Source organism: Hyla sarda, unplaced genomic scaffold (genome assembly GCF_029499605.1).
Source record: "Hyla sarda isolate aHylSar1 unplaced genomic scaffold, aHylSar1.hap1 scaffold_1803, whole genome shotgun sequence".
NCBI classification, from domain to species: Eukaryota; Metazoa; Chordata; class Amphibia; order Anura; family Hylidae; genus Hyla; species Hyla sarda.
Window position 1 is genome coordinate 21,118 of NW_026608449.1, and position 23,628 is coordinate 44,745.

Consider the following 23,628-nt stretch of genomic DNA (forward strand, 5'->3'; position numbering starts at 1 on the left):
TAACCCAGGGCCCCCCGCAAAGAGGGCCCCGATCACCACCCCCTTCAACTCCTAACCCGCCCGGTAAACCGCACGGGATCGAAGCCAAAAGGCCGAGAAGCGATAACCGTGAAAGGGGCGGGCCCAACAAGGTCCCCTTCATGGGCACTATCACTGCTTGCTGTCAGGGAGGCTGCCAGACAATTTTCCATGCACACTCTGGGCTGGGGGGCAGTCAACCACCAGTACACACAGCAGAACCTAAACCCATACCATTATTGCTAAGCAGCAAGACAGGGGCCCATTGCACTCCCACGGGGCCTTTTTAAATGCAATCCATAACCCGGATTTGCCAGGAACCCTTCTTACTCCTCCTACTTGCATGTGACACTGGGCTTAGGATCTGCATAGGAAACACACACACAAGCACACACCTACCTTTGTTGCCTGCAGATGCCTCCTTGGCTGTCCCCAAACGGTATCAAACCAACACCCACGGGAAGCTGTAAGCATAGAGGACATGCCTGCACCCCATTGGACTTACCTGTGTGGGTTAAATCCGGGTTATTTGACAACCTATGGCGGTGATGGTTCTGCTCAGGCAGAGCAGTGCTGATGCTCCTCATAAAGCTGTCGCTGCTGTGAAGGTTCTAGGTGACATCACAAATCCCTATGGTTACATACACAACAAAGCTGGGTTGTTGTTGTTTACACTCTGCAAGGCCTGTGGAAGTGAGTGACATCATAGCACTGTAGTTCTGAGGGTTCTAGATGGATGCAACAATCTCCTGTTGCTTCTATGAAGGCCATAATAGACGACATCACCAAACAGCTCCATAGTCACATACACAGCAAAGGAGAGATGTTGTTTACACCTAGTGATGTCAGTGGTATTGAGTGACATCACAGCACAGTGCTAAGGCTCCTGGGCCTGGACACAGCAGCGGCTGCAATATCTCAACGGAGAATACGTTTATATATATGTGTGTGTGTGCGCGTATATATATATATATATATATATATATATATATTTCTCCGCCGAAATCACTTTTAAACCCATTTCCACCTTTTTTTCCCTTCTCTTCCTCTTACTTTTTTTTCACGTTTTTTTACGTTTTTCTCCTTTTCGCCTCTTTTCTGGGCGTATTATTCTTCTTTTTCTTCTTTTTTTTCGTCTAATGCATACCCCATCAGTGCAGCAATGCTTATTCAATACCGCCAGCAGATGGAGACACTGGGGGATAATTTTCTAAGGATTTATACTGATTTTTCCTGTCTGAATTTGTCGCACAGAAAGTTGCAGGCCAAATATGTGTGACATTTCTGCGACTTTAGCTTCTAGAGCATTTTTACAACATTATACATAGGTGCTGAATACATAAAAAGCGACTGTTCAGCGACAGACAAGTCGCATCGGCTGAAAGTAGGCCAGAATGTCAGTCCATGTTGGAGCAGGTTTAGATACAGTCTAAAGTATAGATCTCAAAGTCTGTGCACAGAATTTAGCAAGGGCCTCGCACCATCTGATGCATCAGGTAGGTGCACAATAGCATAGCCTAACCCTCTGTACTTTGGTCTATATTGATGCGGGACATAGACAGCCAGCTGATGACCAATCCATTAGTGCAATGGATGGCTGGAAGCATTTGTCTTTGCCTTTGCAATACCACAGAAGCAATGCATGGTCAATGTACAGCAATGACACACCTGTGTGAACAGCCAGGAGACCCCCCCCCCCCCCCCCCATGTTATGTTACATAGTTACATAGTTAGTACGGTCGAAAAAAGACATATGTCCATCAAGTTCAACCAGGGAATTAAGGGGTAGGGGTGTGGCGCGATATTGGGGAAGGGATGAGATTTTATATTTCTTCATAAGCATTAATCTTATTTTGTCAATTAGGAACATTCAGCACCCACCCGCTATCAAGGCAGCTGCCTATCATGTCATGCCCTACCTGCACAGGTGTGCTGGCTACTCAAATGATCCAATTAAGGAGGCCATTTAGTCAGCAGCAGCAGAAGTCCTGTGCCTGGACGCTCCAACAGGGGCCAGACACAAGCAGAAGCAGAAGCAGCAGAAGCAGCAGCAGCAGCACCACCTTTTGTTTTTTGGCTGCAGCAGCAAGGCCCACAGGGCTGGCTAGCTGGCTAGCCAGCAAGCAGGTAGCAATGAAAGTAGGAATCTTTCTTTTTAACCCTGTAAGGGGGTGGTGCACTGTACCCGAAGATACTGCCATATCGGGTCAATGCATAGGGCGACGGAAGCAAGCTTCGAAATCGGCCCCCGTTCTCAAAAATCCATTTAATATATGGTCCCCAGATAGGGGACGTATCAGATATTAAACTGATAAGAACAGATTTTTTTTTTTTTTTTTTTTTTTTTTCCTCAGTTACAGACTATTGTTTGAACGATCATCAGGTCTCCTACCAGGACTCGTCACTTAAAACAATGTCTGAAAAAACATCATGCGGAAAGACAAAAAAAAGGGAACCGAGGGTCAAGAACTTAAAACCAAAAGGTAAAAGCTGAAGGAAAACAAAAACATTTAAAAAACAAAACATAAACTGGTCAGACTTACAGTTTCCACCATTGGGTATATTTCCAGATCTTTTCAGCATTGTCTTCTCCCATTCTCTTCTTATCTAATAAATATGCAATAAAAAGTCTTCCGAGCAACAACCTCCTACATTCACTTGGAGAAATGGAAACATTTTTAAAAACAAGCAAATTCCTGGAGTCCCATAAAACTTCTTTAAAAACAGAAAAAATTATCCAAGTAACACGTGCATCATTCTTCATGTTAAAGTCCTGACCGATAAAAATTTTCTCAAAAGTAAAATCATTAAAACCCATAAGTGCAATAAAAAATCTTGTTAAAAGCCTAAAAACTTCCTTGGCATAAAAACAGTCCCACCACAAATGTACAATATCTTCTTTACCTCCACAACCCTCTCTTGGACACTGTTCACTCACTCTTATTCCTCTTCCTCTTAAAAACACTCGAGTTGGGAGGCAACCATGGTAAGACATCCATACCACATCTTTTTGTCTATTTGATAAACCAAAGGAATTAAAAAGGCTCCAAATCTTAACTGACTGTGCAATATTACAGAATGGTACTTCATTAAATTTTTCACTCTTTCTCAACTCATATTCTATTTTCTTCTTTTCAGGTTTCCCCAAGGAGCTCAAATTAAACTGATCATTGAAAGACCGAAGAACCACATAAAAGGTAGGTATAATCAGCGCCATTGGTTTCCTCAGATCCCTCTCACACCAGCCCCACTTAGAAAACAACCATCCTGCTAAATATTTACACATATCAGCTGTTTTACTATTGCACTGGATCGTCTTGAAAATTAAAAGAAAATAGTGTAACTTTAAAAACAAATCAATATTTGGAAAGTCATATCCACCATTCTTTACAGTACTCATTACCTTCTCTCTTTTCATTTTTTCCATTTTGGATCCCCAAAAGAAAACAAAAAGTCTTCTTGTTGTCTTCCTCATCCAAAGCTTACCAGGTGGAAAAACCATCGCAGTATATAAAAGTAAAGGTAAAATCACAGTCTTAATAACAAGTACTTTCCCTTTAAGGGATAAACTCCTCAATTTCCAAAAATTCAATTTCTTTTCAATTTTACTGTCCAGCTTGTTGTAAGTCTCTGTCCCTTTAAGATTCTTTTCAAAAATGACCCCTAAAACTTCCACATTCTCCTTTATCTCTACTCCATCCACCAACACATCTTCGCATTTCCCAAAATTCACCAAATGACATTTGCCCCAGTTTACACACATTCCGGCCACACAGCAAAAAATTTGAATATGCAAATTCACTCTATTCAAATCTGCTTTTGAAGTACATGTAAACACAACATCATCCATGTAGCTTAAAACCTTAAGATCACTCCCACCACTGCCAGGTATAAAAACTCCTTTAACACATTTGTCTTTCTGAACATTCTTTAACAAGGCCTCTATTACACAGATGAAAAGGATTGGGGAGAGTGGGCAACCCTGCCGAACCCCTGATAAAATCTTAAAAGCAGGACCAACATGGCCATTCATTAAAACTTGTCCAGTAACACCATTATATAACCCTTTAATAACATGTAATAACTTCATTGGGATCCCCATATGTTTTAGGGCCGTAAACATAAATTTGTGTGCGACTTTATCATAGGCCTTCTCGAAATCCACTGACTCGACAAAAAGAGGCACCTTATTAAAATTACAATAATAAATAATATCCCTTAAAATCAATAAATTATCAGTAATTCTTCTCCCGGGTACAGCACATACTTGGTAATTATCTACCATATGGCCAATAATATTCCTAAGCCTGTTTGCAACAATTTTAGCAATAATTTTATAGTCACTGTTTAACAATGAAATTGGTCTCCAATTTTTTATATCACGTTCGTCACCTTTCTTATGTATTAGTGTGATAATTCCCTTCTTCATTGAATCAGCTAAAATCCCAAACTTAAAAACATATTGCACAACCCGAGTAAAAACATCTTTTAAAAGAGGCCAAAATACAACATAAAACTCAGCTGGAAGGCCGTCACTACCAGGGGTTTTACCTTTTGCCATTCCATTCAGCGCCATTCTAATTTCATTTTCACTAACATCTTCCACCAAAAAAACTTTCTCCTCATCTGGAATTTGATCCTCTAAAATTTTACAGTAGTCTTCCATTTCATTAATAGCAGCTTTACTTTCATTACTAAAAAGTGTTTCATAAAATTTACAAACCTCCTCCTCCATCTCCCTACCAACCACCTCACCACTTGAGGTTAAAACTGACTTAAAGACCCCCTTTGGCTTAAAACACTTTTTAAAAAAATATCGACTACATTGTTCATTCTCCTCCAAATGTTGCACCTTAGCCCTGTAAACAATATTCCTTCCTCTTTCCTTCAACCTTGTCTTCATCTCTTCCTTAATTTCACAAATTTCAGCATCCACCTCTAGACCAGCGTTCTTAAACTTAAAGAGAGTCTCCAACTGTGAAACTAAAGTCTCATCTCTCCGCCTCTTCTCCTGTGCTCTCTTAATGCAAACAGACTTAAAATAACCAGCAAAGTTCACTTTAGCCCAATCCCACCAGTCTAAAATATTTTTAAAACAGTCTTGTTTAGCAGCACAGGATAAAAATATATTTTTAAAACCTGCCATTACCTCCTCTTCTTCAAGTAAACTCACATTCAACTTCCAGAGTCCCCTACCAAAGGCAATGGACTCTGAGATGCTTATTTCAGCAGATAAAATTTTATGATCTGAGAAAATCGACATCATCTGATTACACCGGGCCACCTTCATCCCTTCAGACACAAAAATATAATCTATTCGGGATTTACAGTGACCACTATCCGATACATATGTATATCTATCATCAGTGTCAATCATCAGTCCAGCATCTATATAGTGTAAGTCTTGTACTAATTGATTTAAAGCATTAGAGGTAATGTCAGTTCGGACTTCAACAGCACTCTCACGGTCATTAACAGTACGGATACAGTTAAAATCACCAGCCACTATAGTACTTTCCCGACCAGGGATAAAAAACTTCAAGGACTCTAAAAAAACCAACCGCTCTTTCTTCTCTGCTGGGGCATATACGTTAAAAACTCTAATCCTCTGGTCTAAAAACTCAAAGTTTAAAACCATGCAACGGCCTGGTATTAAAATCTGGCAATTTAAAACTTTGATATTGTTATTTTTGATTAAAAAACCAACTCCTTCATTTTTGTTATCCGTACTAGTTGACCAAAAAGATTGTCCCATCCTCCACTCATCAGCATAAGGTGCAGATTTAATTGCACACTCCTGTAAACATATTATATCAGCTCTCACATTCTCCAACACCTCAAAAATAGCAGCTCTTCTTACTTCTGATCCAATACTCCTGACATTAAGGGTTGTTAAGATAAGAGTCATAATAACTAAAATGAATAAAATCAAAACTTTAATATCCATCATAGTTAAAAATTACTGCTCTGACTCTCAACTTTCCTTAAAACATTTTCATAACAATCAGGCGACCCTGGATCAGAGTCCCTGTCCATTTCAACTCCTCTTCCAACCACTGGGTCCTCTTGATCCCCAGTCCAACTTCCTTTTTTACTTCTTTTACTTTCCACCCCCACCTCATCCTCCTCATCACTGCTGACAAATCTCTGAGCAGGTGTAAGGGACTTCTCAGATGACTGCACATTTTCTTGGAATTCCATTCCCTCCTCCTCCCCCACAACAGGGTCTGGACATTCCACATCACCACTCATGCTTCCACAAGGAAACACATCTCCATACACAGTTTCAATCTTCTTGACCTCCACCCCCTTTGCACATGTTACTTCACTTGTGGAGACCACTTTCTTATACTCCTGTTCAACCACCACACTTGTCTCCACAAAAGCCTCTTTAATCACATCCACCTGAGCAACAACATTTTTAACAATCGTACCACCTGCGCTCCTCCCGACTTCACATTCCCCCTCCACATTAGATTTTTCACCTCCATCCACACCTCCATCCACACCTCCATCCACACCTGTGGCTTCTGAAAAAGACCTCCTTCCCATTCCCTGTTCATTGCTCTGTCCACCTTTACTTCCAGCCGCATCAGCATAACTCCTTCTCTTGTACCATAAGTGACATCCTCTTGCCAAATGGGAATTACTCCCACAAATATCACAAGTCTTTTCCTCAACGCAAAAACTTGTTTCATGCCCAGTCTTGCCACAGTTCCTACAAACAACACCCTTCACAGGACATGCGTCCTGCACGTGGCCATATGCTTGACATTTGCGGCAAAACTGAAGCTGCCCCTCATAAAAACAAAAACCACGCTCTCCTCCAATGGAAAAAACTTGAGGAATACTCTTAATTCCCTCCTCCATAGACTCATCCTTCTTGAACTTCACAACATAGTTCCTTTTACAGTTAAAAAAACCATGTCTGTTCTTTAGTTTTCCAAAAAACTTCACTTCTTCACAATAACGATAAAGAAAATTTGTTACCATTGAGTCTGTAACTTTGGGATTGTACATATGTACGATGACCACTTTCTCTGTACTCAGAAACAAAGGCTCTACTTTAACTTTCCTCATAATATCCGGCTCATTCTTTCTCTTCATTCCTTCCAGGTCCTTGTAGACCCTCTGACAAATCTCGGAATTAACAAATGTAACATCATAAATACCCTGTCTAGGGAAATCTTGCATTGCAAATACATCTGTTACCTTTAGGTACTGGAGCCTGCGTAGAATCTCCAGCACAATCTGGTCCAGGCCAACCGTTCCCCGATGTTCCGTTGGGACGAAAATCCTGACCGTGTCTTCCATTCCGCGAATCCTCTCTCCTCCACTCATTTTTGCAGGCGATGAAACCCACTATCGCAACTCCGAAATAACCCAGGGCCCCCCGCAAAGAGGGCCCCGATCACCACCCCCTTCAACTCCTAACCCGCCCGGTAAACCGCACGGGATCGAAGCCAAAAGGCCGAGAAGCGATAACCGTGAAAGGGGCGGGCCCAACAAGGTCCCCTTCATGGGCACTATCACTGCTTGCTGTCAGGGAGGCTGCCAGACAATTTTCCATGCACACTCTGGGCTGGGGGGCAGTCAACCACCAGTACACACAGCAGAACCTAAACCCATACCATTATTGCTAAGCAGCAAGACAGGGGCCCATTGCACTCCCACGGGGCCTTTTTAAATGCAATCCATAACCCGGATTTGCCAGGAACCCTTCTTACTCCTCCTACTTGCATGTGACACTGGGCTTAGGATCTGCATAGGAAACACACACACAAGCACACACCTACCTTTGTTGCCTGCAGATGCCTCCTTGGCTGTCCCCAAACGGTATCAAACCAACACCCACGGGAAGCTGTAAGCATAGAGGACATGCCTGCACCCCATTGGACTTACCTGTGTGGGTTAAATCCGGGTTATTTGACAACCTATGGCGGTGATGGTTCTGCTCAGGCAGAGCAGTGCTGATGCTCCTCATAAAGCTGTCGCTGCTGTGAAGGTTCTAGGTGACATCACAAATCCCTATGGTTACATACACAACAAAGCTGGGTTGTTGTTGTTTACACTCTGCAAGGCCTGTGGAAGTGAGTGACATCATAGCACTGTAGTTCTGAGGGTTCTAGATGGATGCAACAATCTCCTGTTGCTTCTATGAAGGCCATAATAGACGACATCACCAAACAGCTCCATAGTCACATACACAGCAAAGGAGAGATGTTGTTTACACCTAGTGATGTCAGTGGTATTGAGTGACATCACAGCACAGTGCTAAGGCTCCTGGGCCTGGACACAGCAGCGGCTGCAATATCTCAACGGAGAATACGTTTATATATATGTGTGTGTGTGCGCGTATATATATATATATATATATATATATATATATATATATATATATTTCTCCGCCGAAATCACTTTTAAACCCATTTCCACCTTTTTTTCCCTTCTCTTCCTCTTACTTTTTTTTCACGTTTTTTTACGTTTTTCTCCTTTTCGCCTCTTTTCTGGGCGTATTATTCTTCTTTTTCTTCTTTTTTTTCGTCTAATGCATACCCCATCAGTGCAGCAATGCTTATTCAATACCGCCAGCAGATGGAGACACTGGGGGATAATTTTCTAAGGATTTATACTGATTTTTCCTGTCTGAATTTGTCGCACAGAAAGTTGCAGGCCAAATATGTGTGACATTTCTGCGACTTTAGCTTCTAGAGCATTTTTACAACATTATACATAGGTGCTGAATACATAAAAAGCGACTGTTCAGCGACAGACAAGTCGCATCGGCTGAAAGTAGGCCAGAATGTCAGTCCATGTTGGAGCAGGTTTAGATACAGTCTAAAGTATAGATCTCAAAGTCTGTGCACAGAATTTAGCAAGGGCCTCGCACCTTCTGATGCATCAGGTAGGTGCACAATAGCATAGCCTAACCCTCTGTACTTTGGTCTATATTGATGCGGGACATAGACAGCCAGCTGATGACCAATCCATTAGTGCAATGGATGGCTGGAAGCATTTGTCTTTGCCTTTGCAATACCACAGAAGCAATGCATGGTCAATGTACAGCAATGACACACCTGTGTGAACAGCCAGGAGACCCCCCCCCCCCCCCCCCATGTTATGTTACATAGTTACATAGTTAGTACGGTCGAAAAAAGACATATGTCCATCAAGTTCAACCAGGGAATTAAGGGGTAGGGGTGTGGCGCGATATTGGGGAAGGGATGAGATTTTATATTTCTTCATAAGCATTAATCTTATTTTGTCAATTAGGAACATTCAGCACCCACCCGCTATCAAGGCAGCTGCCTATCATGTCATGCCCTACCTGCACAGGTGTGCTGGCTACTCAAATGATCCAATTAAGGAGGCCATTTAGTCAGCAGCAGCAGAAGTCCTGTGCCTGGACGCTCCAACAGGGGCCAGACACAAGCAGAAGCAGAAGCAGCAGCAGCAGCACCACCTTTTGTTTTTTGGCTGCAGCAGCAAGGCCCACAGGGCTGGCTAGCTGGCTAGCCAGCAAGCAGGTAGCAATGAAAGTAGGAATCTTTCTTTTTAACCCTGTAAGGGGGTGGTGCACTGTACCCGAAGATACTGCCATATCGGGTCAATGCATAGGGCGACGGAAGCAAGCTTCGAAATCGGCCCCCGTTCTCAAAAATCCATTTAATATATGGTCCCCAGATAGGGGACGTATCAGATATTAAACTGATAAGAACAGATACTACACTTGATCTTAGCCAAAAGGCCGAGAAGCGATAACCGTGAAAGGGGCGGGCCCAACAAGGTCCCCTTCATGGGCACTATCACTGCTTGCTGTCAGGGAGGCTGCCAGACAATTTTCCATGCACACTCTGGGCTGGGGGGCAGTCAACCACCAGTACACACAGCAGAACCTAAACCCATACCATTATTGCTAAGCAGCAAGACAGGGGCCCATTGCACTCCCACGGGGCCTTTTTAAATGCAATCCATAACCCGGATTTGCCAGGAACCCTTCTTACTCCTCCTACTTGCATGTGACACTGGGCTTAGGATCTGCATAGGAAACACACACACAAGCACACACCTACCTTTGTTGCCTGCAGATGCCTCCTTGGCTGTCCCCAAACGGTATCAAACCAACACCCACGGGAAGCTGTAAGCATAGAGGACATGCCTGCACCCCATTGGACTTACCTGTGTGGGTTAAATCCGGGTTATTTGACAACCTATGGCGGTGATGGTTCTGCTCAGGCAGAGCAGTGCTGATGCTCCTCATAAAGCTGTCGCTGCTGTGAAGGTTCTAGGTGACATCACAAATCCCTATGGTTACATACACAACAAAGCTGGGTTGTTGTTGTTTACACTCTGCAAGGCCTGTGGAAGTGAGTGACATCATAGCACTGTAGTTCTGAGGGTTCTAGATGGATGCAACAATCTCCTGTTGCTTCTATGAAGGCCATAATAGACGACATCACCAAACAGCTCCATAGTCACATACACAGCAAAGGAGAGATGTTGTTTACACCTAGTGATGTCAGTGGTATTGAGTGACATCACAGCACAGTGCTAAGGCTCCTGGGCCTGGACACAGCAGCGGCTGCAATATCTCAACGGAGAATACGTTTATATATATGTGTGTGTGTGCGCGTATATATATATATATATATATATATATATATATATATATATATATTTCTCCGCCGAAATCACTTTTAAACCCATTTCCACCTTTTTTTCCCTTCTCTTCCTCTTACTTTTTTTTCACGTTTTTTTACGTTTTTCTCCTTTTCGCCTCTTTTCTGGGCGTATTATTCTTCTTTTTCTTCTTTTTTTTCGTCTAATGCATACCCCATCAGTGCAGCAATGCTTATTCAATACCGCCAGCAGATGGAGACACTGGGGGATAATTTTCTAAGGATTTATACTGATTTTTCCTGTCTGAATTTGTCGCACAGAAAGTTGCAGGCCAAATATGTGTGACATTTCTGCGACTTTAGCTTCTAGAGCATTTTTACAACATTATACATAGGTGCTGAATACATAAAAAGCGACTGTTCAGCGACAGACAAGTCGCATCGGCTGAAAGTAGGCCAGAATGTCAGTCCATGTTGGAGCAGGTTTAGATACAGTCTAAAGTATAGATCTCAAAGTCTGTGCACAGAATTTAGCAAGGGCCTCGCACCTTCTGATGCATCAGGTAGGTGCACAATAGCATAGCCTAACCCTCTGTACTTTGGTCTATATTGATGCGGGACATAGACAGCCAGCTGATGACCAATCCATTAGTGCAATGGATGGCTGGAAGCATTTGTCTTTGCCTTTGCAATACCACAGAAGCAATGCATGGTCAATGTACAGCAATGACACACCTGTGTGAACAGCCAGGAGACCCCCCCCCCCCCCCCCATGTTATGTTACATAGTTACATAGTTAGTACGGTCGAAAAAAGACATATGTCCATCAAGTTCAACCAGGGAATTAAGGGGTAGGGGTGTGGCGCGATATTGGGGAAGGGATGAGATTTTATATTTCTTCATAAGCATTAATCTTATTTTGTCAATTAGGAACATTCAGCACCCACCCGCTATCAAGGCAGCTGCCTATCATGTCATGCCCTACCTGCACAGGTGTGCTGGCTACTCAAATGATCCAATTAAGGAGGCCATTTAGTCAGCAGCAGCAGAAGTCCTGTGCCTGGACGCTCCAACAGGGGCCAGACACAAGCAGAAGCAGAAGCAGCAGAAGCAGCAGCAGCAGCACCACCTTTTGTTTTTTGGCTGCAGCAGCAAGGCCCACAGGGCTGGCTAGCTGGCTAGCCAGCAAGCAGGTAGCAATGAAAGTAGGAATCTTTCTTTTTAACCCTGTAAGGGGGTGGTGCACTGTACCCGAAGATACTGCCATATCGGGTCAATGCATAGGGCGACGGAAGCAAGCTTCGAAATCGGCCCCCGTTCTCAAAAATCCATTTAATATATGGTCCCCAGATAGGGGACGTATCAGATATTAAACTGATAAGAACAGATACTACACTTGATCTTAGCCAAAAGGCCGAGAAGCGATAACCGTGAAAGGGGCGGGCCCAACAAGGTCCCCTTCATGGGCACTATCACTGCTTGCTGTCAGGGAGGCTGCCAGACAATTTTCCATGCACACTCTGGGCTGGGGGGCAGTCAACCACCAGTACACACAGCAGAACCTAAACCCATACCATTATTGCTAAGCAGCAAGACAGGGGCCCATTGCACTCCCACGGGGCCTTTTTAAATGCAATCCATAACCCGGATTTGCCAGGAACCCTTCTTACTCCTCCTACTTGCATGTGACACTGGGCTTAGGATCTGCATAGGAAACACACACACAAGCACACACCTACCTTTGTTGCCTGCAGATGCCTCCTTGGCTGTCCCCAAACGGTATCAAACCAACACCCACGGGAAGCTGTAAGCATAGAGGACATGCCTGCACCCCATTGGACTTACCTGTGTGGGTTAAATCCGGGTTATTTGACAACCTATGGCGGTGATGGTTCTGCTCAGGCAGAGCAGTGCTGATGCTCCTCATAAAGCTGTCGCTGCTGTGAAGGTTCTAGGTGACATCACAAATCCCTATGGTTACATACACAACAAAGCTGGGTTGTTGTTGTTTACACTCTGCAAGGCCTGTGGAAGTGAGTGACATCATAGCACTGTAGTTCTGAGGGTTCTAGATGGATGCAACAATCTCCTGTTGCTTCTATGAAGGCCATAATAGACGACATCACCAAACAGCTCCATAGTCACATACACAGCAAAGGAGAGATGTTGTTTACACCTAGTGATGTCAGTGGTATTGAGTGACATCACAGCACAGTGCTAAGGCTCCTGGGCCTGGACACAGCAGCGGCTGCAATATCTCAACGGAGAATACGTTTATATATATGTGTGTGTGTGCGCGTATATATATATATATATATATATATATATATATATATATATATATTTCTCCGCCGAAATCACTTTTAAACCCATTTCCACCTTTTTTTCCCTTCTCTTCCTCTTACTTTTTTTTCACGTTTTTTTACGTTTTTCTCCTTTTCGCCTCTTTTCTGGGCGTATTATTCTTCTTTTTCTTCTTTTTTTTCGTCTAATGCATACCCCATCAGTGCAGCAATGCTTATTCAATACCGCCAGCAGATGGAGACACTGGGGGATAATTTTCTAAGGATTTATACTGATTTTTCCTGTCTGAATTTGTCGCACAGAAAGTTGCAGGCCAAATATGTGTGACATTTCTGCGACTTTAGCTTCTAGAGCATTTTTACAACATTATACATAGGTGCTGAATACATAAAAAGCGACTGTTCAGCGACAGACAAGTCGCATCGGCTGAAAGTAGGCCAGAATGTCAGTCCATGTTGGAGCAGGTTTAGATACAGTCTAAAGTATAGATCTCAAAGTCTGTGCACAGAATTTAGCAAGGGCCTCGCACCTTCTGATGCATCAGGTAGGTGCACAATAGCATAGCCTAACCCTCTGTACTTTGGTCTATATTGATGCGGGACATAGACAGCCAGCTGATGACCAATCCATTAGTGCAATGGATGGCTGGAAGCATTTGTCTTTGCCTTTGCAATACCACAGAAGCAATGCATGGTCAATGTACAGCAATGACACACCTGTGTGAACAGCCAGGAGACCCCCCCCCCCCCCCCCCCCATGTTATGTTACATAGTTACATAGTTAGTACGGTCGAAAAAAGACATATGTCCATCAAGTTCAACCAGGGAATTAAGGGGTAGGGGTGTGGCGCGATATTGGGGAAGGGATGAGATTTTATATTTCTTCATAAGCATTAATATTATTTTGTCAATTAGGAACATTCAGCACCCACCCGCTATCAAGGCAGCTGCCTATCATGTCATGCCCTACCTGCACAGGTGTGCTGGCTACTCAAATGATCCAATTAAGGAGGCCATTTAGTCAGCAGCAGCAGAAGTCCTGTGCCTGGACGCTCCAACAGGGGCCAGACACAAGCAGAAGCAGAAGCAGCAGAAGCAGCAGCAGCAGCACCACCTTTTGTTTTTTGGCTGCAGCAGCAAGGCCCACAGGGCTGGCTAGCTGGCTAGCCAGCAAGCAGGTAGCAATGAAAGTAGGAATCTTTCTTTTTAACCCTGTAAGGGGGTGGTGCACTGTACCCGAAGATACTGCCATATCGGGTCAATGCATAGGGCGACGGAAGCAAGCTTCGAAATCGGCCCCCGTTCTCAAAAATCCATTTAATATATGGTCCCCAGATAGGGGACGTATCAGATATTAAACTGATAAGAACAGATACTACACTTGATCTTAGCCAAAAGGCCGAGAAGCGATAACCGTGAAAGGGGCGGGCCCAACAAGGTCCCCTTCATGGGCACTATCACTGCTTGCTGTCAGGGAGGCTGCCAGACAATTTTCCATGCACACTCTGGGCTGGGGGGCAGTCAACCACCAGTACACACAGCAGAACCTAAACCCATACCATTATTGCTAAGCAGCAAGACAGGGGCCCATTGCACTCCCACGGGGCCTTTTTAAATGCAATCCATAACCCGGATTTGCCAGGAACCCTTCTTACTCCTCCTACTTGCATGTGACACTGGGCTTAGGATCTGCATAGGAAACACACACACAAGCACACACCTACCTTTGTTGCCTGCAGATGCCTCCTTGGCTGTCCCCAAACGGTATCAAACCAACACCCACGGGAAGCTGTAAGCATAGAGGACATGCCTGCACCCCATTGGACTTACCTGTGTGGGTTAAATCCGGGTTATTTGACAACGTATGGCGGTGATGGTTCTGCTCAGGCAGAGCAGTGCTGATGCTCCTCATAAAGCTGTCGCTGCTGTGAAGGTTCTAGGTGACATCACAAATCCCTATGGTTACATAGACAACAAAGCTGGGTTGTTGTTGTTTACACTCTGCAAGGCCTGTGGAAGTGAGTGACATCATAGCACTGTAGTTCTGAGGGTTCTAGATGGATGCAACAATCTCCTGTTGCTTCTATGAAGGCCATAATAGACGACATCACCAAACAGCTCCATAGTCACATACACAGCAAAGGAGAGATGTTGTTTACACCTAGTGATGTCAGTGGTATTGAGTGACATCACAGCACAGTGCTAAGGCTCCTGGGCCTGGACACAGCAGCGGCTGCAATATCTCAACGGAGAATACGTTTATATATATGTGTGTGTGTGCGCGTATATATATATATATATATATATATATATATATATATATATATATTTCTCCGCCGAAATCACTTTTAAACCCATTTCCACCTTTTTTTCCCTTCTCTTCCTCTTACTTTTTTTTCACGTTTTTTTACGTTTTTCTCCTTTTCGCCTCTTTTCTGGGCGTATTATTCTTCTTTTTCTTCTTTTTTTTCGTCTAATGCATACCCCATCAGTGCAGCAATGCTTATTCAATACCGCCAGCAGATGGAGACACTGGGGGATAATTTTCTAAGGATTTATACTGATTTTTCCTGTCTGAATTTGTCGCACAGAAAGTTGCAGGCCAAATATGTGTGACATTTCTGCGACTTTAGCTTCTAGAGCATTTTTACAACATTATACATAGGTGCTGAATACATAAAAAGCGACTGTTCAGCGACAGACAAGTCGCATCGGCTGAAAGTAGGCCAGAATGTCAGTCCATGTTGGAGCAGGTTTAGATACAGTCTAAAGTATAGATCTCAAAGTCTGTGCACAGAATTTAGCAAGGGCCTCGCACCTTCTGATGCATCAGGTAGGTGCACAATAGCATAGCCTAACCCTCTGTACTTTGGTCTATATTGATGCGGGACATAGACAGCCAGCTGATGACCAATCCATTAGTGCAATGGATGGCTGGAAGCATTTGTCTTTGCCTTTGCAATACCACAGAAGCAATGCATGGTCAATGTACAGCAATGACACACCTGTGTGAACAGCCAGGAGACCCCCCCCCCCCCCCCCCATGTTATGTTACATAGTTACATAGTTAGTACGGTCGAAAAAAGACATATGTCCATCAAGTTCAACCAGGGAATTAAGGGGTAGGGGTGTGGCGCGATATTGGGGAAGGGATGAGATTTTATATTTCTTCATAAGCATTAATCTTATTTTGTCAATTAGGAACATTCAGCACCCACCCGCTATCAAGGCAGCTGCCTATCATGTCATGCCCTACCTGCACAGGTGTGCTGGCTACTCAAATGATCCAATTAAGGAGGCCATTTAGTCAGCAGCAGCAGAAGTCCTGTGCCTGGACGCTCCAACAGGGGCCAGACACAAGCAGAAGCAGAAGCAGCAGAAGCAGCAGCAGCAGCACCACCTTTTGTTTTTTGGCTGCAGCAGCAAGGCCCACAGGGCTGGCTAGCTGGCTAGCCAGCAAGCAGGTAGCAATGAAAGTAGGAATCTTTCTTTTTAACCCTGTAAGGGGGTGGTGCACTGTACCCGAAGATACTGCCATATCGGGTCAATGCATAGGGCGACGGAAGCAAGCTTCGAAATCGGCCCCCGTTCTCAAAAATCCATTTAATATATGGTCCCCAGATAGGGGACGTATCAGATATTAAACTGATAAGAACAGATACTACACTTGATCTTAGCCAAAAGGCCGAGAAGCGATAACCGTGAAAGGGGCGGGCCCAACAAGGTCCCCTTCATGGGCACTATCACTGCTTGCTGTCAGGGAGGCTGCCAGACAATTTTCCATGCACACTCTGGGCTGGGGGGCAGTCAACCACCAGTACACACAGCAGAACCTAAACCCATACCATTATTGCTAAGCAGCAAGACAGGGGCCCATTGCACTCCCACGGGGCCTTTTTAAATGCAATCCATAACCCGGATTTGCCAGGAACCCTTCTTACTCCTCCTACTTGCATGTGACACTGGGCTTAGGATCTGCATAGGAAACACACACACAAGCACACACCTACCTTTGTTGCCTGCAGATGCCTCCTTGGCTGTCCCCAAACGGTATCAAACCAACACCCACGGGAAGCTGTAAGCATAGAGGACATGCCTGCACCCCATTGGACTTACCTGTGTGGGTTAAATCCGGGTTATTTGACAACCTATGGCGGTGATGGTTCTGCTCAGGCAGAGCAGTGCTGATGCTCCTCATAAAGCTGTCGCTGCTGTGAAGGTTCTAGGTGACATCACAAATCCCTATGGTTACATACACAACAAAGCTGGGTTGTTGTTGTTTACACTCTGCAAGGCCTGTGGAAGTGAGTGACATCATAGCACTGTAGTTCTGAGGGTTCTAGATGGATGCAACAATCTCCTGTTGCTTCTATGAAGGCCATAATAGACGACATCACCAAACAGCTCCATAGTCACATACACAGCAAAGGAGAGATGTTGTTTACACCTAGTGATGTCAGTGGTATTGAGTGACATCACAGCACAGTGCTAAGGCTCCTGGGCCTGGACACAGCAGCGGCTGCAATATCTCAACGGAGAATACGTTTATATATATGTGTGTGTGTGCGCGTATATATATATATATATATATATATATATATATATATATATATATATATATTTCTCCGCCGAAATCACTTTTAAACCCATTTCCACCTTTTTTTCCCTTCTCTTCCTCTTACTTTTTTTTCACGTTTTTTTACGTTTTTCTCCTTTTCGCCTCTTTTCTGGGCGTATTATTCTTCTTTTTCTTCTTTTTTTTCGTCTAATGCATACCCCATCAGTGCAGCAATGCTTATTCAATACCGCCAGCAGATGGAGACACTGGGGGATAATTTTCTAAGGATTTATACTGATTTTTCCTGTCTGAATTTGTCGCACAGAAAGTTGCAGGCCAAATATGTGTGACATTTCTGCGACTTTAGCTTCTAGAGCATTTTTACAACATTATACATAGGTGCTGAATACATAAAAAGCGACTGTTCAGCGACAGACAAGTCGCATCGGCTGAAAGTAGGCCAGAATGTCAGTCCATGTTGGAGCAGGTTTAGATACAGTCTAAAGTATAGATCTCAAAGTCTGTGCACAGAATTTAGCAAGGGCCTCGCACCTTCTGATGCATCAGGTAGGTGCACAATAGCATAGCCTAACCCTCTGTACTTTGGTCTATATTGATGCGGGACATAGACAGCCAGCTGATGACCAATCCATTAGTGCAATGGATGGCTGGAAGCATTTGTCTTTGCCTTTGCAATACCACAGAAGCAATGCATGGTCAATGTACAGCAATGACACACCTGTGTGAACAGCCAGGAGACCCCCCCCCCCCCCCCCATGTTATGTTACATAGTTACATAGTTAGTACGGTCGAAAAAAGACATATGTCCATCAAGTTCAACCAGGGAATTAAGGGGTAGGGGTGTGGCGCGATATTGGGGAAGGGATGAGATTTTATATTTCTTCATAAGCATTAATCTTATTTTGTCAATTAGGAACATTCAGCACCCACCCGCTATCAAGGCAGCTGCCTATCATGTCATGCCCTACCTGCACAGGTGTGCTGGCTACTCAAATGATCCAATTAAGGAGGCCATTTAGTCAGCAGCAGCAGAAGTCCTGTGCCTGGACGCTCCAACAGGGGCCAGACACAAGCAGAAGCAGAAGCAGCAGAAGCAGCAGCAGCAGCACCACCTTTTGTTTTTTGGCTGCAGCAGCAAGGCCCACAGGGCTGGCTAGCTGGCTAGCCAGCAAGCAGGTAGCAATGAAAGTAGGAATCTTTCTTTTTAACCCTGTAAGGGGGTGGTGCACTGTACCCGAAGATACTGCCATATCGGGTCAATGCATAGGGCGACGGAAGCAAGCTTCGAAATCGGCCCCCGTTCTCAAAAATCCATTTAATATATGGTCCCCAGATAGGGGACGTATCAGATATTAAACTGATAAGAACAGATACTACACTTGATCTTAGCCAAAAGGCCGAGAAGCGATAACCGTGAAAGGGGCGGGCCCAACAAGGTCCCCTTCATGGGCACTATCACTGCTTGCTGTCAGGGAGGCTGCCAGACAATTTTCCATGCACACTCTGGGCTGGGGGGCAGTCAACCACCAGTACACACAGCAGAACCTAAACCCATACCATTATTGCTAAGCAGCAAGACAGGGGCCCATTGCACTCCCACGGGGCCTTTTTAAATGCAATCCATAACCCGGATTTGCCAGGAACCCTTCTTACTCCTCCTACTTGCATGTGACACTGGGCTTAGGATCTGCATAGGAAACACACACACAAGCACACACCTACCTTTGTTGCCTGCAGATGCCTCCTTGGCTGTCCCCAAACGGTATCAAACCAACACCCACGGGAAGCTGTAAGCATAGAGGACATGCCTGCACCCCATTGGACTTACCTGTGTGGGTTAAATCCGGGTTATTTGACAACCTATGGCGGTGATGGTTCTGCTCAGGCAGAGCAGTGCTGATGCTCCTCATAAAGCTGTCGCTGCTGTGAAGGTTCTAGGTGACATCACAAATCCCTATGGTTACATACACAACAAAGCTGGGTTGTTGTTGTTTACACTCTGCAAGGCCTGTGGAAGTGAGTGACATCATAGCACTGTAGTTCTGAGGGTTCTAGATGGATGCAACAATCTCCTGTTGCTTCTATGAAGGCCATAATAGACGACATCACCAAACAGCTCCATAGTCACATACACAGCAAAGGAGAGATGTTGTTTACACCTAGTGATGTCAGTGGTATTGAGTGACATCACAGCACAGTGCTAAGGCTCCTGGGCCTGGACACAGCAGCGGCTGCAATATCTCAACGGAGAATACGTTTATATATATGTGTGTGTGTGCGCGTATATATATATATATATATATATATATATATATATATATATATATTTCTCCGCCGAAATCACTTTTAAACCCATTTCCACCTTTTTTTCCCTTCTCTTCCTCTTACTTTTTTTTCACGTTTTTTTACGTTTTTCTCCTTTTCGCCTCTTTTCTGGGCGTATTATTCTTCTTTTTCTTCTTTTTTTTCGTCTAATGCATACCCCATCAGTGCAGCAATGCTTATTCAATACCGCCAGCAGATGGAGACACTGGGGGATAATTTTCTAAGGATTTATACTGATTTTTCCTGTCTGAATTTGTCGCACAGAAAGTTGCAGGCCAAATATGTGTGACATTTCTGCGACTTTAGCTTCTAGAGCATTTTTACAACATTATACATAGGTGCTGAATACATAAAAAGCGACTGTTCAGCGACAGACAAGTCGCATCGGCTGAAAGTAGGCCAGAATGTCAGTCCATGTTGGAGCAGGTTTAGATACAGTCTAAAGTATAGATCTCAAAGTCTGTGCACAGAATTTAGCAAGGGCCTCGCACCATCTGATGCATCAGGTAGGTGCACAATAGCATAGCCTAACCCTCTGTACTTTGGTCTATATTGATGCGGGACATAGACAGCCAGCTGATGACCAATCCATTAGTGCAATGGATGGCTGGAAGCATTTGTCTTTGCCTTTGCAATACCACAGAAGCAATGCATGGTCAATGTACAGCAATGACACACCTGTGTGAACAGCCAGGAGACCCCCCCCCCCCCCCCCCATGTTATGTTACATAGTTACATAGTTAGTACGGTCGAAAAAAGACATATGTCCATCAAGTTCAACCAGGGAATTAAGGGGTAGGGGTGTGGCGCGATATTGGGGAAGGGATGAGATTTTATATTTCTTCATAAGCATTAATCTTATTTTGTCAATTAGGAACATTCAGCACCCACCCGCTATCAAGGCAGCTGCCTATCATGTCATGCCCTACCTGCACAGGTGTGCTGGCTACTCAAATGATCCAATTAAGGAGGCCATTTAGTCAGCAGCAGCAGAAGTCCTGTGCCTGGACGCTCCAACAGGGGCCAGACACAAGCAGAAGCAGAAGCAGCAGAAGCAGCAGCAGCAGCACCACCTTTTGTTTTTTGGCTGCAGCAGCAAGGCCCACAGGGCTGGCTAGCTGGCTAGCCAGCAAGCAGGTAGCAATGAAAGTAGGAATCTTTCTTTTTAACCCTGTAAGGGGGTGGTGCACTGTACCCGAAGATACTGCCATATCGGGTCAATGCATAGGGCGACGGAAGCAAGCTTCGAAATCGGCCCCCGTTCTCAAAAATCCATTTAATATATGGTCCCCAGATAGGGGACGTATCAGATATTAAACTGATAAGAACAGATTTTTTTTTTTTTTTTTTTTTTTTTTTATCTAAAGCCGAGGAACGTGCTTTCGATTCACCCAAAGTGCAAGAAAAAGTGCAAACGTGTTACACTAAAAAAACGTGCACAAAGGATGCGGTCTATCGCAAGCCCTTCTCCGATAGGAGAGAGGCCCCCCAACAAACCTTACCCTTCGCCTCCGGACCAAAAGGTACCTGCGAGGTTCCAGGTTCGATGTCCCTTTTCGCCGAAGCTACTAGGGGACCACAAATGCTCCCGGCATCCCCCTTGGCGTTAGCCAAGGTATCTGCCCGCAGAGCCGATTACGGTAGGTACCCTGCCAAAGCAGGAGTACCCGGGGTGTTTGCAGGGAGGTGCGGAACCTAATGGCCACACACACCTCCCCTAGACCGCCAGGAGGGACACCCAGAAGGGCTACCGCATCCTGACCAATCCTGTGAACACACAACACGCAAAAAGTGACACAGTGAGACAAAAAAGAAATAAATAAGTGAATGTGTGCAGATATACTGCCCGGACATCCGGCCGGATCTATAAAAATTTCTCTGATCCTAGCCAGAAGGCCGGGAATCAAGAGGTGAGTGCCACAAGGTGAAGAGATTATGGTGCCCGTGCTTCAACTCAGTGAGTCTATTCTCCCAGTGAGTTTCGGCACCTCGGGGTCACCACTCCCCGAGGCACAAAAGTACCTCGGCTCTAGACCCTCTCAGCCTCATGGCGAGACCCGGAGGGAACAGGTCACATCGGGGCAGCCGTCGAGCTGATTCCTCAGAACCAGCCCCGGAAAGCCCTGGTACACCTGCATCCTCCATGCAGCACCCATCCCCACCAGCATGAAAACTGATAAGAACAGATACTACACTTGATCTTAGCCAAAAGGCCGAGAAGCGATAACCGTGAAAGGGGCGGGCCCAACAAGGTCCCCTTCATGGGCACTATCACTGCTTGCTGTCAGGGAGGCTGCCAGACAATTTTCCATGCACACTCTGGGCTGGGGGGCAGTCAACCACCAGTACACACAGCAGAACCTAAACCCATACCATTATTGCTAAGCAGCAAGACAGGGGCCCATTGCACTCCCACGGGGCCTTTTTAAATGCAATCCATAACCCGGATTTGCCAGGAACCCTTCTTACTCCTCCTACTTGCATGTGACACTGGGCTTAGGATCTGCATAGGAAACACACACACAAGCACACACCTACCTTTGTTGCCTGCAGATGCCTCCTTGGCTGTCCCCAAACGGTATCAAACCAACACCCACGGGAAGCTGTAAGCATAGAGGACATGCCTGCACCCCATTGGACTTACCTGTGTGGGTTAAATCCGGGTTATTTGACAACCTATGGCGGTGATGGTTCTGCTCAGGCAGAGCAGTGCTGATGCTCCTCATAAAGCTGTCGCTGCTGTGAAGGTTCTAGGTGACATCACAAATCCCTATGGTTACATACACAACAAAGCTGGGTTGTTGTTGTTTACACTCTGCAAGGCCTGTGGAAGTGAGTGACATCATAGCACTGTAGTTCTGAGGGTTCTAGATGGATGCAACAATCTCCTGTTGCTTCTATGAAGGCCATAATAGACGACATCACCAAACAGCTCCATAGTCACATACACAGCAAAGGAGAGATGTTGTTTACACCTAGTGATGTCAGTGGTATTGAGTGACATCACAGCACAGTGCTAAGGCTCCTGGGCCTGGACACAGCAGCGGCTGCAATATCTCAACGGAGAATACGTTTATATATATGTGTGTGTGCGCGTATATATATATATATATATATATATATATATATATATATATATATATTTCTCAGCCGAAATCACTTTTAAACCCATTTCCACCTTTTTTTCCCTTCTCTTCCTCTTACTTTTTTTTCACGTTTTTTTACGTTTTTCTCCTTTTCGCCTCTTTTCTGGGCGTATTCTTCTTCTTTTTCTTCTTTTTTTTCGTCTAATGCATACCCCATCAGTGCAGCAATGCTTATTCAATACCGCCAGCAGATGGAGACACTGGGGGATAATTTTCTAAGGATTTATACTGATTTTTCCTGTCTGAATTTGTCGCACAGAAAGTTGCAGGCCAAATATGTGTGACATTTCTGCGACTTTAGCTTCTAGAGCATTTTTACAACATTATACATAGGTGCTGAATACATAAAAAGCGACTGTTCAGCGACAGACAAGTCGCATCGGCTGAAAGTAGGCCAGAATGTCAGTCCATGTTGGAGCAGGTTTAGATACAGTCTAAAGTATAGATCTCAAAGTCTGTGCACAGAATTTAGCAAGGGCCTCGCACCTTCTGATGCATCAGGTAGGTGCACAATAGCATAGCCTAACCCTCTGTACTTTGGTCTATATTGATGCGGGACATAGACAGCCAGCTGATGACCAATCCATTAGTGCAATGGATGGCTGGAAGCATTTGTCTTTGCCTTTGCAATACCACAG

General features: G+C 44.7%; 7 non-coding genes and 1 pseudogene across 7 annotated transcripts; all 8 read right to left on the minus strand.

Moving 5' to 3' along the window:
* Positions 1–2,187: 2,187 nt before the first annotated feature.
* LOC130314102 (U2 spliceosomal RNA) lies at positions 2,188–2,383 on the minus strand. The gene has a single exon (XR_008861855.1). It is a non-coding gene; the product is annotated as a U2 spliceosomal RNA (small nuclear RNA).
* Positions 2,384–9,587: 7,204 nt separating this feature from the next.
* LOC130314085 (U2 spliceosomal RNA) lies at positions 9,588–9,778 on the minus strand. The gene has a single exon (XR_008861840.1). It is a non-coding gene; the product is annotated as a U2 spliceosomal RNA (small nuclear RNA).
* A 2,094-nt stretch (positions 9,779–11,872) lies between these two features.
* Positions 11,873–12,063, minus strand: LOC130314086 (U2 spliceosomal RNA). The gene has a single exon (XR_008861841.1). It is a non-coding gene; the product is annotated as a U2 spliceosomal RNA (small nuclear RNA).
* A 2,097-nt stretch (positions 12,064–14,160) lies between these two features.
* On the minus strand, positions 14,161–14,351 carry LOC130314087 (U2 spliceosomal RNA). The gene has a single exon (XR_008861842.1). It is a non-coding gene; the product is annotated as a U2 spliceosomal RNA (small nuclear RNA).
* A 2,095-nt stretch (positions 14,352–16,446) lies between these two features.
* LOC130314088 (U2 spliceosomal RNA) lies at positions 16,447–16,637 on the minus strand. Its single transcript, XR_008861843.1, has one exon. It is a non-coding gene; the product is annotated as a U2 spliceosomal RNA (small nuclear RNA).
* A 2,100-nt stretch (positions 16,638–18,737) lies between these two features.
* On the minus strand, positions 18,738–18,928 carry LOC130314089 (U2 spliceosomal RNA). Its single transcript, XR_008861844.1, has one exon. It is a non-coding gene; the product is annotated as a U2 spliceosomal RNA (small nuclear RNA).
* Positions 18,929–21,023: 2,095 nt separating this feature from the next.
* Positions 21,024–21,216, minus strand: LOC130314103 (U2 spliceosomal RNA). Its single transcript, XR_008861856.1, has one exon. It is a non-coding gene; the product is annotated as a U2 spliceosomal RNA (small nuclear RNA).
* A 693-nt stretch (positions 21,217–21,909) lies between these two features.
* On the minus strand, positions 21,910–22,069 carry LOC130314109 (U2 spliceosomal RNA; annotated as a pseudogene).
* Positions 22,070–23,628: the final 1,559 nt, after the last annotated feature.